This window comes from Gymnoscopelus microlampas (assembly GCF_963454915.1).
Source record: "Gymnoscopelus microlampas genome assembly, chromosome: 4".
Lineage (NCBI taxonomy): Eukaryota > Metazoa > Chordata > Actinopteri > Myctophiformes > Myctophidae > Gymnoscopelus > Gymnoscopelus microlampas.
In genome coordinates, this window is record NC_139941.1 from 25,785,309 (window position 1) to 25,797,904 (window position 12,596).

The window sequence follows — 12,596 nt, forward strand, 5'->3', positions numbered from 1 at the left end:
CTTTATTTTCTATGGACTACTTGCTTTTAACTGTTTCTGTCACCTTATTTTTACATTGGGAGTTTTAAAAGAAAGTTATAATTGCTATACATTTCCTATTTGTTAAATATTTTGTATATATGGAAACGTTTGTACTGTAAGTTGTTAATCCTATAGATGCCGACGGCATGGCTTGAATTCCCAGCTGCTGAGTGGCATGCTCATCAAAACCATTCTGTTTTATGGCATAGCCTTAATTTGATATAACTGCATTTTCCATATGACGTTGATGGTGACAGATGACACTGAAGGATGTGTGAAGCAACACTGTAGTTCTTTCAGGACCCAGAGCAGATCTTCACACTAATGTAGCTACCTTAGTTCTTTTTTTCACTGACATAACATTAGTTAATATTGAAATTACTGCACACACCATGAAAGTTTATTGTGCTCCACAGTCGACCTGAATTTGCATTCTTCTTAATGTTTCTACTTAAAGGACAACTTTAGTTTTTTACAACCAAGGTTTATGTTTTAGATTGTAATTAAAGTAAATAAAATATGAGTGTTAAATTTTTTAAATGTACTGCTTTCTATAGTTTTAGCAATTTTCGCGATCTTTTTTACAGTGGCCGGGGGCATTCTGTCCGGTGGCTAAATACGTCTTTTTTTACACAATAACCCGGTGTTTTCTTTATTATTATGTACAGTAGCTCTTCTAGCCCCCAATAACTCACATCTGGCCATCCACAGGACCTTTTTTTTATTGTGTAAAAAAGGCATATTTAGCCACCGGACAGAATGCCCCCGCCCACTGTAAAAAATATCGCAAAAATTGCCAAAACTGTAGAAAGCAGTACATGAAAAAAAAATAACACTCATCTTTTATTTACTTTAATTACAAGCTAAAATATAAACCTTAGTTGTAAAAAACTAAAGTTGTCCTTTAAGAAAAGTTGCGTAGCAAACCAAGCTGGATTTAGACAATGGGTTTACATCCATTCATGGATTGAGTTAACATGGCAGTTAACCAATCCTTGCTACAGTTTAAAGTGAGCTTGATTACTCTATTCTTATGGTGATGTGGGGCACAGGATTTGGCTTGATGTGAGTGCAGCGGACACAAATGTAAAAAGAAAAAAAGGTCTCTTTTGTGAACATAATGTGGCTCTGTGAATGTTATCTCTGTTTTGATCAGAGCCCCTCTTCAGTTGACACTACTGATGTAGATTTGACTGTGCCAAGACATGAATTCTGTATGAATGACTTGATGTGCAAATGAGTATTTTATGTATATTTATATTGAAATAAATAATAGTATCAAAGATGCTCAATTATTTTAGGAAGATCCGCCAATCCAACTCCTGGTATCTTCTCTTGTGCGTCTACCATCTCCCTCTACCTTCAGTTTCGTGTTTCTTCCTAAATTACCTCATAAAGGAATAAAAGTGACACCTAAATTAAACTAGAAAAAGTGCTCCTCGGAGCGCAGGTCTCCACCAGGTCAGGTAGATTATTGTGGGCCAGCAATGTTCGGAATGCATTGGCTAGCTTCCTGGTGCCTCTAAAACAGGCATGTGTGAACTTTCACAGAAATCGGTTCATGATTTGAGGCATTTTGTTCAAAACGAACCACTCCTGCAAACTTAAGATGCATATCTTACAATCAGGATAATGGAATATGAAAATCGGTCTTGATCACATGACCATAGTATTAGAGATGATGTGTACCGATTTGCGTGATGTTTGGACAATCTGTAAGGGTGATATAAAAAAATGGGGTTTGCTAGTCAGACTCCTGTTGGCGCTCTAAAAGGCTGATGCGGGGCAGAGGTTTTTCCTTGGCCTCTAGGGAGTGAGTGCGAAGTTTCAGCTGATCTGTGCAGTTATGTTAGGTAAAAACGCAAATCGTGCTGTTATAGCACCACCATGAGGCTCATTTGACGGACAGACGAGGTAAAACGGTCTCGGCCACGCCTTCGGCCTGGCGGAGATTAAAGCAGCCTTATTGCGTGGTGCAGTTCGAGAAGAAGGGGAAAACTATAGGAGTAAGAACTGCTAATCTGACGCTACCAGATCCAAGAAGCTTGTATGCTCCACACATTGTTTCTGTCTTGAGGAACCTGGTTACTCAATACCGCCCCATCTGGCAGGGTCAGGTTAAAGAACTGCATGAGCACGGGGAAATTATAGATAAAAGCCTTCCCCTTTTCTGAGGGGTGGGGTTTTTGGATATGAATGGTGGTATAGTGAAATATCTCAAATTTACGTTTTAGTTTCCCTCAGGTGTTAGACCTTAGGCCCATGTTAATTGTTGTTTGTCCCACAGAAGGCGCTATTAAGCCAAAATTTAAGAAAGCCCCTAGTACTGTATATGAATGCTTTGTTGTTGGCAAATTGATGTTCTTGCTACGCCCAAGTGTTTCATTAAGTTTGATTTGTAGCCTACTCGATCCATTATATTAAAAATAATTCAATGCACATTCAACAGTTACCAAGGGTAACCATTGCTCGTAAGTCAGCTGTGTATATCCTGAATAACAGACATATTAATTGTGTAGTATAACTCTGTACCACTAAAATATGTTGCAGTTTTCAGTGCATCAGCTCCCTTAGGCCAGAGGACCATAATCCAAACTACAAGGATGATTACATTTTCTCATAGTTCACAGACCACACAATATACAACAGATCTTGAAATGGGCTGTATACATTTTTTTCTCCAATCAAGCTGTTCTCTACCAATTCAACAGAATAAAATATTCATTCATTCATATTCATCAGGATCATGACCATCTTCATCCTTGTATTGATGAACACATCCAGTCCTGTTCTATATTGATGCTTTGCTTATCTCTCACATGTGTGCAGGCATAGAAGTAGAGAACACGTTGACCTGCTGCTAATCAGATGTCAAGATGTTCCCCTCTCCCTTTTCAGTGAATGACACTCAACTCTGAGTTGGCAAATGTCTGCCACAGGAACCAGTTACACAGTAATATGAGAGATTGTCATACAGCGCTAATCGCGCTGATGGCAATGCAAGATATCACTGAGGCTTCTACAATCTACTTTCCATCCATGGTGGGCTCTGTGTACATAAAAGGATTATGTGCCATGCTTGTTCTGCATGAGAGCAGACAGCAGTGCTTTCCAACGTTCAGAGGCATGTATGCATCCATTGCTATGAGCTCCCAACAACTTCTACACAAACAACACCAAGCCTTCTCAACAATGTTTTAAGTTTATATTTACTGATTCCCTGTATACTGTAATCTGTAAAACAAATTAATTTACATATTTACATAATATATTGGTATCTTGTAACAGTATATTAGAGGAAAGGTTGGGTTAAAGAAGAGTGAAGGGCGTGTAGGAACCCTTTCTCCATGACATCTACTGTAGCCTACCATTCCCATAAGCTTCGCCATCACTGATCCTCCAATCACAACTCAACTGACGTTCACAGTAACATGCGTACTCATGATATGGCCCTTGGCATTAGAGTGCCAAGTTCAAACTGTCATTTCAATCAAGTTTCTAGCTCCATAGCCAATTTCATCTTAAGTGACATTCATCATCAGAGATGACGAGAGAAAATTAGCTGCAAGCTCACTAAAAGCTGTCCAGAAGAAGTCACCATATAAACTCTGAGCTAGGTAGCCTACTGTTCTTGAGAGCTTAGCCTACTTTCAAGTTTTGAGTTCAAGTTGAACTGCTGCTGTGACACCATGGTGTGGTGGTGATTACATCAGGTAGCAACAAAACATTGCACCATCATCATCACTTGCTCAATTGTCTCACCATCAACCGCAGCGTCTATCCGACGTCACACTGATAAGAACCAGTATGCGCGCAAACAGTATGCGCGCAATGAAGCTCATTCTGTCAGGTCTCGCTAGGAAGGAAGCGCCTCATTAGCCAACACACAAGAGGGAGGGAGGTTGGGGTGTGCTGAAATCAGCGCACCACGAAACAAGGTTGGGAATTGATTGCGTGAAACAATCACCTGTGCGTCCAGTCTCAATGTTAGTAGTAAACAAATAATTGGTCTATAAGCTTAGGCCTAAACTAGAGATTTCTTGAAATGTAGAAATTGTAGTTTGTGTGCATTTTGCGGCCTTATAGGTATGTACACAGTTCAGTTCGCAACCTTAAACCCTAGGTATGTATAGTTTAAGTTTTGACAGATTTAATCCTGTTGGTGTGGTGTGGTGTCTGGTGTGTGACAACCCGGTCATTTACGACCCGACGTGGAATCGTTGCCAATTGCCATACACAACCATGAGAAGTTGATGTTTACACTGTTTCAGCTAAGCTATGTGTGCTAATAACACAAGGATTAGAACATTGCACGTGTGAATCTGCGTGCTAGTGCTATGGAGATGATGTTCTAAGCACCCTCTCGCTCATAATCGCTGTGTGTGGACACAGGCCCTAAATGAAAGTCCTTTATAAGTTTGCTGCGTCTGTGGGTTCTGCCGTTGTCTGTGTGGCGGTGTTTGTGTGCGTATGTGTGTTGGTGTTAAGGCCTCTAGCCAGAAGATAGAGATCCCATAGCCTACGGGCCTGTAACAAAAAAATAAGGTGTATATGTCAGAGGAGGTATGTGGTGGTCTACACTCTCCCCAGACCAACATAAGGGGTTGGCAGCAACAGAGGATGCAGCACACATGGGGAATTGGCAACGACTAAATTGGGATAAAATGGGGAAATAGCAAAACATTATTTTATTAAAACAGCAAAGCCTGCTAGCTACTACAGTATGTGGCTGTGTGTGCATGCACATGTGGGTATGCAAGGATGGATGGGTGATTCATATACACTTTTACTTTCAGTCAGCAATGAACAGTTCTCTGAGGATAATCTATGTTCTCTATGATAATTTTGGGGTATTTGATCAAGTTTGCCTTGATTAGAAAGTACTCTGTGTCATGGCTCTGGTTGTCACCAGCTATGGAACAGATCCAGTGCTTTTGGACTGACTAATATTTCCATGTGCTTACCTAGCCCAAAGCCTTATATAATCTGTCCCAAACTTGATTTATCGTTCACTGTCTTGTCCCCAAACAAGGCCTCATCAGAATAAGATTGGCCTGCTGTGTGTCAGCTGTAGACTGTGGCTGTCATGATGTGTTTTGGCACAGGCCTAGACCTTAACCTACAATACTTTTTAAATTTCTCATCTGTTAAAGGAATTTGCAGCTTGAACCTCGGGTTTATAAAGCAGTTAAAAGTTCAAACTATTCCCCTTCCGCTGAATTTCCCAATAGCGAATTTAATTACAGCATATGACGAATATTCCTTATCCCATGTAACACATGTTGACGTGATTTTATGAGAGTGGAACAGAGTGTACACACTTTGCATAGTATTAGCATAACGCTTCCACTCCTGTGAGTTTGACATGCCTTGTGGGTAGACATGTACAGTACAGCAGCACTCTGAATGTCTGGTTGTATGTTTGTCTGTATGCATGCCTATCTGCCTGGGTTTCTCCATGGTGAATGTCTGCCTCTGCCTGTATCCTAGCTTGCTTGTCTGTATTTTTTTTACATCCCAAAATGGATTATACCACATTAATCATTGTCTTTTCACAACTCGGACCATATTTTGTACCTAAGCGTTTGGGTACATTTTCTTGATAGTCATTAAAACTTGTGAAACTTGACTTGTAGAAGTAATTCCTGATGTAGACGCATAAAGCAGTGGTTCTCAAACTTTTTCGTGCCAAGGACCCCCAAATAGACACGTATTAGACCGCGGACCCCCATTTGAAAAGATAAGCCAGGGACCCCCATAATAGAAGATTTTTACGGCTCTCTAGCAGTGATTTCAACCATTTTAATTTCAAGGACCCCCAGTTTGACATGCATTAGGCTACGGACCCCCATTTAATGGCATGTATGTCTCTGGGACCCCAATTCATATTGTAAAATCAATGTTAATTTAACTCTGAGAGTGTACAAATGGAACCAAATGGACCCGTTAGGGTCCATTTGGTTCCATTTGTACACTCTTAGAGTTACAGACCCATAAGGGTCCATTTGGTCCCTGTCCATCATTTAGCTGGGGACCCCCTGGAACCCCCTCAAGTACCCCTGGGGGTCCTCGGACCCCACTTTGAGAACCAATGGCATAAAGGACACTAAAGCCTCTGCTCCAGACAGGCCTGATGTACATAGGCTGACAGCGGAGTCACATTTGAACATTATTTGCTATTATCTACTGTGTGAAAAATGACAGCGATGCAGACCCAAGTCAATATTTGGATGGAGGAAGAGGTGCTAGATTAAATATGGTGTGTATTTATTTGAAAGGCTCAGAGAGTAATGGAAACATTACTGCAAAACAAACTGGTGTGTTGAGAAATCCTGAATAATAGTAACACAGACGTCATTCAGCAGCTCATCTAACTTTTTGGTAGCATTTTGTAAGACAGAGTTTCCAGGTTCTGTATGTCACTGTTATTGTTACAGTTCATTTGTTGGGTATTTGCAGTTCACCAGTCTCAGTCGGAACACTCAGATAGCGGGCACACACAGCCATGGGAGTGAGTAATATAAATAAGCAATATTGTGTTCCCAGTTATTTTCCTGGATGGGGGCCCTGAGTAGAGTTGTCTCCAGACATGGCTGGAAGGGATTGCCAGGCAAAATTGCTGAATTGGCAGCAGTCGTCCAATCATAAAATATACACTGATGGGATTTGATTTCACTGACGCCATGCACCATGGTGGTCACTGGTGGTCACCACTACCAGGTACCACAATTCAGTGGATTACATTTTATGATAAGGGGGGGGGGGGGACCCAAGGCTTTGATTATTGTGGTGACTGTGATCAAATATATTAATATTCTTACATCATGGAGGTCACTCGTAATTTCAAATAGTCTGAAATGTTCATACTAGTCTGCTGTGTCACACCACAATAGCATTTAATTCATGTCTGCTGTTGAATTGTGTGGAAGAATTATGGTAGAATTACACCTTGTTATTATAATGTTCACCTTTTGCGTTATGATTATGTCTGACCATCCGAATATCATAGTCAAGATACCATGCCAAAATGCTCAAATGCATGCGCACACACAACAACACACAATGCTTAAGACTAGGCATGTGCCACAATGAGACACAATTCTTGTTTGTTTTGTCTGATGTTATTATAATCCCTCTTAACTGAACACTGCTACTCCAGTACAGTAAGTCCCTCAAGGTGTGTGTGTGTGTGTGTGTGTGTGTGTGTGTGTGTGTGTGAGAGAGTGCGTGGTATTGAATTAACACTATAGCAATGATTGCTACTATGGGAATATAGAGCAATTTGCCTAGCACAAATCCACGCTCTTGTAGAAAATCTAATATTTCAAATGCCCATTCATCCCTCTTAGAACAGTCCTAGATCCCAGTGAAATTTTTGACTTGCAACTTTGTTGGTTGATAAATCTATTCCATGAACTGACCACGTTTGCTTTCCGTCCCATGCCTCCAGTAATATTTAAACTTTTCTGCATCTATATAGCAGCTTTATCCAAAGTGCTTGTGCTTTACCTTCACACACACACACACACACACACACACACACACACACACACACACACACACACACACACACACACACACACACACACACACACACACACACACACACACACACACACACACACACACACACACGGTAGAGGCAACCATCCAAGGCTCCAACCTGCTTGTCAGGAGCAATTATGGGTTCAGTGTCTTGCTCATAGCCTCTTCAACACTATGCCATGAGGAGCTGGGGATGGAACTCGGGTTCCCAGATTTGCCAATTGTAAAACATTTCACTATGAGGCTTCATTGACCTTTTTCATCCTGGTTTTGTAATGTCTCTCGGGCACTAGTAGAGATTAAGTAGATAGTTATCCAAAATAGGATCAACTGGAGCTTCTTGGGCCACGACCGTGTGTGTGTGTGTCCCTAACTGCCCCAGAGCGTCCCTAGGTGGCATCCCACAGCTCCTAATCAGGATTGGTCAAATGCAGTGACTGAAATGACCTACGTTCAGTTATTATTATTAACCACAAGGTCCAATGCACTGTCCAATGCAAAGAAATCAAATGTTATCACCATGAATGAATAAAATAATCCCAGAAATGCTGTTTAATGGGGGAGTTTGGTACGACATAACTAATGAGTGAGCACCAATTGGCCCTATAAAATGGAAGTTTGGCACCCATGAGCAGATTACACAACAGACAAGAGGGAGTTATTTCCAGTGTGTCCTCCATGTCTCCTTTCTTCTTGTAAACTGTTCTATCCCGCTGGAAATATTGCCACAACTGTTCTATTCTTGTTCTCCGATAGTGTAAATACAGTTTCTTGCCACACTCCAATCCCCTCCCCTCTCCTCTCTCCTCAGGGCACTAACATGGGAACTTTCAGCAGGAGGACGGGGTGGAGGCTGGAGTGTGAGAGCCATGTGATTGGTTGAAAGGCAGGAATGTCTTTGCACTGACTGGCTGGGAGGCAGGGAGCTGTGAGCAGAGGTCCATCCTCGTTTGAGAGAGCATCTGTAAGCAGTGGAGTGGAGCTTGCTCTCTCTGAGAGAGAGGCACACCGGATACTTTTGTTTGTTTTGGTTTTCCCAATCAGGACCCAGAGTGAAGACAAGAGACACAGGGCAGCAGCCGGCAGTGGAAATATAACCTCTGGGTCTCTCTTCACAAGGACAAAAGTAAGTTTCTGATTTAAATGTTTTTCTTCTTATTCCACTTCACCTCATTGAAGTGGAATAATGAAATGTGTGCAGGAGTACAGTATAATTGCTTCTATGCTCTCTAGTATAAGGCTCACTGTAGCCTACTGTAAAGCCTATGACTTTGTTGTGAGGTCTACAAGCACCAGTCACAGCGCTTGTAAATTGGTTATGTCTGACACTGGCACGCAACGAAATATAAATCAATGAATCTTAAGTGTCATACGAGTTCCTGTACACAAAGCTGAAAGACAGGTAGAAAACTATCTAGTCTTTTGAAACCGGTGTGTGCATATACTCATACTTGTGTCTGTGTGACTGTATTTCTGTACACTGTGAGAGTGAATACATGTGTGTAGTGTGACTGTGTATTTCTATACACTGTGAGAGTGTATACATGTGTGTAGTGTGTCTGTGACTGTGTATTTCTATACACTGTGAGAGTATATACATGTGTGTAGTTTGTCTGTGAGAGTGTATACATGTGTGTAGTGTGACAGTGTATTTCTATACACTGTGAGAGTATATACATGTGTGTAGTTTGTCTGTGACTGTGTATTTCTGTACACTGTGAGAGTGTATACATGTGTGTAGTTTGTCTGTGACTGTGTATTTCTGTACACTGTGAGTGTATACATGTGTGAAGTGTGTCTGTGACTGTGTGTGTGTGTGTACACTGTGAGAGTGGATATACTACGTGTCGTGCGTGAAGAACACACATGCTGTGCACTGTGCATGACAGCGTGCATTTGTGTATTTACTCTGAACACGTGCTTGTTTGTGAGGGTTGGCACTTGGGCAGGGAGGCGAGGTCGGCCCTGCTGCTGGAGAAGGGAGCGGTGCAGTGCGACTTCACAGTGACCAACCTCATCAGCAAACTTGTCACTGCACTGCTTTGCATTGACAAGGGAGCTCAAGGACTCCCTCCCAAAAAATCTCCTGGTGTGACTTTCAGCCTGCAGGCTGTTGATAATGGCGGGTGGGAGCTCACTATAAATAGGCCCACTCCAAATTGTGCTGCAGTCACACATAATTTTGGAGACATGACACAGCCATTGTTTGGACCGGACACAGCAATGTTTTCTTTTTAGCGAACATCCCTTCAATTTAGGCCTATAGGTAAACTAGTGCATTCTGCATTGCATAACACCATGACGTTGTTTAAACACTCTGCTTTATTAGAATATTATGCAGGGTCACTTAGACTTAACAAGGGGAACTTTATAGAAAAGACAGTGAGACAGAGAGAGAGAAAGGCAGATAAAAAGAAAGAGAGAGAGAGTGTTCAAGTCCATGGGAGGGTGTGAGCGAGTATGTGCATGTGTCAGAGTTTCCCTTGTTAAACCAAGCCATGTGGAGCAATGCTCATCATCTCACTCTCTGTTCCGCTTCATTTCTGCTGTTGTGGCTGTCAGAGTATTGCTCCCTCGATTTCCATAGCCATGCTTATCAAATTGCTAGTCAAAGCAGTTTGTTTGACTAGTAACACAAGAATGAGTTCACAAATGTTGTATTTTCCATGCAAGGAATATTATGAACAGATGAAGGAGCGATCACCTAGACATGCTACGTCAATAGTCAAATACATTCAAATGCATTTCTTTGACACAGCTCACTTGTGTACATATGGACCGACTTAGCAGCCTTAATTCCCCAAGTCCCTGATAGGTGGAGGACATTCCTCACACTGCATGTAATTTTCGAAGGAAGCAGCATGTTTTGTTTTCACCATACAGTAATACTGAATCAGGTTGATAAAGTTTGAAATTGGCAGCAGCAGTAACAAACAGTGTGAAATTAAAACTTGTGTCCAAGTTGAGCGTTGAGATCCTACTGTACATCTTTCAGAGCAGGGGGACACAATCTATAGTTTTCAATACCTCCCCTCCTGAGTCCTGTCAGCCTGTTTCTGTCAGAACTCCTTTATTATAGTGTAGAACACAGGGAGCCTTGTGTTGTGTACCTGACCTCTACCATGCAAATGTCTCCTGTCAGGCAACGAGCCAGCGATGAGCTTTGCTCCCTGCTCCAATGAGTCAGGCAGATGAGAGCAGCACAGTAATGCCATTGTCTCACCTGAGCATACCTGAACCCTGAGACACTACATTTGGCTACTCACTAAAGCCTAATGTATACTTACAGCCTAAATAGTACAATGGTGTCAAATAAGCAGAACAAGTTCTTTCGTTATGTTAGTCAAGCAACACCTTCGTACAACAAAGACATCCGGGTCTAACCTGAGTTATGCTTAGTTGCACGTAGGCGTCGCACTCTGAAAATAGCCGATGTACAAGCCCACAATGCGTTGCAGCATGGCGCATTGCGAGCTTATAGATCTGCTATTTTCTGAACCAAGTATAAATCAGGCTTAAGACCCTTGTATCAGACTGACTGATTTGGTTAAGTAATGGATAGCTCTGTTGATATAGCAATACTTGTCTTTTTTTAAACACTGCATGGTAATTAACAGCAGATGATTATGGAGCGGCTGTGAATAGTTTTATGCTTACTCACCTCTGATTGAATATTGCATTGCCCGGAGCGACTTTTCTGAATGGGCCTTGCTTGCTTTGCTTGCTATTGTAGTATGAATGGGAGCACACAGTGTAATGAGCTACCAGAGTGCTACCACAGTGTGTACTGTGCTGAGCCTGGGACAATAGCAATTGTTTTTAATAGCTAGCATTTTTCAGTGTCCCCGCAAGCAATAGAAAGTGAATGTGCGTGCGTGCGTGCGTGCGTGTGTGCGTGTGTGCGCGTAAAGTCAAATTTCTAGTGATAAGTGAAGCATTGCCCTAACCTAGTGACGCCATTGTGCGACCGTACAAGTCTAAATTAGGTATGAAACTTAAACTGACTATGATAAAACATACTCATAGACCTTTCAGGCATCACTGAGACTGTATTGAGATGCTTCTGAAATTAAAGATAACTGTGGATCATACTTATGTGTGGCACTCATAATAATACTCATGCTTTGTAACAATACTCATAACACATTATAAAACATTTTATAATGACTTATAAGGTCAAGTTGAAATGGATGATAATCTACTTACATCACTGTAATTACAGTTATAAGCACTGATAGTGATAAGTACTCATAATGCTTTATAACAATAATCATAACACTTTATACAGCATTTTCATAATATAATATATGATATAAGGTCAAGTATCATTATTCTTCATATCTATTCTAATTCATATATATCTGTATCTGTCAGCCAGTGGGTCCGAGGAAGACGCACACATTCTCTGTGTGTTTGGGAGATTGTATGCATCGGCATTGGTATCGGCTGATTGGCCAACCGAAACCGCCGGCTTCACAGTTTGGTGGAGTGTCACATCACGTTTGTGCCGCTTGGCGAGTATAAGTCCCTGATTGGCCAATCAGAATGCATGTCAAACAGATCCATTCAGAATGTATAAGAGAGAAATACAGTGTCCAGGACGAGGAGCGAGTAGGCAGAAATGTATTAGAATGTGGCTGTCAGTCCAACCTGTTTGATTACTCTGGACTCACATCGAATCCTTGCCTCCTCACTCAGAGGCGGGACTAAGGCGTGAGTGGAGTTTGCGAGTGTGGAAGTATTGGAATTTGGCACGGTGCTGAAGCATGTTTATGTTACTGCATTGTGTATTTCACCCCTAAAATGTTTTCAGATGCATATTTCTGTTCTGTTTAAGTTTAAAACGGGAACGTTTTTTATACACTGTCCGTGTCCGGCCATCATCTTGAATTAGATTCAGAACAGAGTAGCAGGCCAACAATGTCTCCATAATGATAATCATGATTCATGATTATTCATATCGGCTTTTATCACGCATTACATTTTTGTTTGACAGGAAGATTGGACCTTCAGGGACATTTTACATAAAA

The 12,596-nt window shown here is 41.6% G+C and overlaps 1 protein-coding gene across 2 annotated transcripts in view; it reads left to right on the plus strand.

The window, feature by feature from the left end:
- Window positions 1-8,628: 8,628 nt before the first annotated feature.
- pde4d (phosphodiesterase 4D, cAMP-specific) overlaps window positions 8,629-12,596 on the plus strand; it is a gene marked incomplete at its 5' end in the record, with an annotated part of 247,174 nt that continues 243,206 nt past the window's right edge. For both annotated transcript variants that reach the window (XM_084056010.1, XM_084056011.1), the window contains one exon: window positions 8,629-8,692. The remainder of the gene's footprint in view (window positions 8,693-12,596) is intronic.